At 58.0% G+C, this 1,873-nt stretch overlaps 1 pseudogene; it reads right to left on the bottom strand.

The window, feature by feature from the left end:
• Positions 1-381: 381 nt before the first annotated feature.
• Positions 382-1,626, bottom strand: LOC144120091 (uncharacterized; annotated as a pseudogene).
• Between the last annotated feature and the right edge of the window lie 247 nt (positions 1,627-1,873).

Genomic DNA, 1,873 nt, shown 5'->3' with positions numbered 1-1,873 from the left:
CTTCGGCGCGGGCACAATCGACGACGGCGGAGTGCTCAGAAAGAAAGTCCCATCCTAGAATTACGTCATGGGAGTAAGAGGAGAGGATCAGGAATTGAATGATGTACAAGACGTCTTGAATAACGACTCGCGCGGTGCAGGTTGCGAGCGGCTCGACCTGTTCGGCGGTAGCAGTGCGAAGAGAAACTCCCGAAAATGGCGTCATGACTTTCTTCAGTTTGCGACAAAATTTCGCGTCCATAATTGAGACAGCAGCTCCGGTGTCCACGAGAGCACAGGTTGCAACACCTTCGACAAAAACATCAATAACGTTTGTTGGTGAGAGCAGAGGCCTTGTAGAGTTCCCAGGGGACGCACCTCTTGCCTCGGGAACTGCGCTCATTAGTTTTCCGCAGCGGAAGGGCTGGCCCGACGGCGCATAGGAGATAGGGAACGGCGCCACGGAGAAGAGGAACGATGAGAGGTGGCAGCCTTGCGGTTGGTAGAGAAGGCAGGAGGCAATGGGTCCGCTTGCACGCGGGGCGGCTGTGTGTAAGTCCCATACGCAGATGGTGGCAGGACGTCAGCAGGCGAAGAAGGACGTCTGCGGCAGTAGCGGGCTACATGGCCGGCGAAGCCGCAGGCAAAGCAAATAGGCCTATTGTCGCTAGTACGCCACAAACGACCGTAGTGCGAGACTGCCGGCGTGAAGCGAGGCGACGGTTGTGCCACCTGAGCCCGATACGAGAAATCAGGCGGGGGCGTCGAAGGTGGCGGCGCTTGAGTGGCGTCTTGAAAAGGGCTCAAGGGATGGGATGGTGGTCTGGCAAGAACGGCGGCGTACGTAAGAGGGGCAGCCACAGGTTGCTGGGGCAGGGGTGGCAGGGCCTCCGCGACTTGGGCTCGGATCGTCTGCTGAAGGGTGGGAAACAGCGCTGGCGGGGGGTTCCGAACTCCAGAGATGAGCGCTAGTTGGCGTGCGATCTCCTCTCGAATGAACTTCTGAATCTCATGCCTGAGCTGCTGCCCTCCTGCGGTCTCGACATCAGCGGACAGGACGTCGGCAGGCTGTACGGTGCGACGAGTGAGGACGCGTTGCTTGCGGAGCTCCTCGTAGCTCTGGCACAAGCTGATGACGGAGGCCACGGTGGCCGGCTGCTTGGCTAGAAGCATTTGGAACGCATCTTCATCGATACCCTTCATGATATTTTGGATCTTATCAGCCTCGGTCATATCGCTGTTCACGCGCTTGCAAAGATCCGCCACATCCTCAATATAACTAGTAAATGTCTCGCCAGGCTGCTGAGCCCGTTCGCGTAAACGCTGTTCGGCGCGAAGTTTGCGCCCGCCAGGACGGCCAAATACCTCAGTGAAGCTCGTCTTGAACGTGGACCATGTGGCGATATCGCCTTAGTGGTTGCGGAACCAGAGGTTGGCGACATCAGCCAGGTAAAAGATGACGTTGTTTAGTTTCATGGCGTCGTCCCAGCGGTTGTGCGTGCTGACCCGCTCGTAGGAAGCCAGCCAGTCCTCGACGTCAGAGTCGCCGAGCCCACTGAAGACAGCCGGGTCCCGTTGTCGAGGTGTGCCGGAGCAGACAAGCGGAGCAGCCGGTGGCTGGGGAGCCAAAGGGGCGTTATTCGGCATTGCTGACGTTACAGTGCCGCTGCGGAGCTCCAGGACGGGATCAGGAGCAACCTCGACCACTTGAAAGAGGGTTTAAAAACTCAAGCACCACCAGAACCAGGAAGGCAGAACCAGGCGCGGAACGAGGCCTTCTAGGCGTCCGCGGTTATTCCAGAGCCCGGCAGCAGCACGCACTCAGCGATAGCACTGCCGCTACCTCGTTGTCACATCTTCGTCTTTACAGATAGTATATAAGAAAGTACGAGTT

Source organism: Amblyomma americanum, chromosome 2 (genome assembly GCF_052857255.1).
Source record: "Amblyomma americanum isolate KBUSLIRL-KWMA chromosome 2, ASM5285725v1, whole genome shotgun sequence".
In the NCBI taxonomy this organism is placed as follows: Eukaryota; Metazoa; Arthropoda; class Arachnida; order Ixodida; family Ixodidae; genus Amblyomma; species Amblyomma americanum.
Note: the sequence above shows the minus strand (reverse complement) of the source record. Positions and strands in the feature narration are given on the sequence as shown.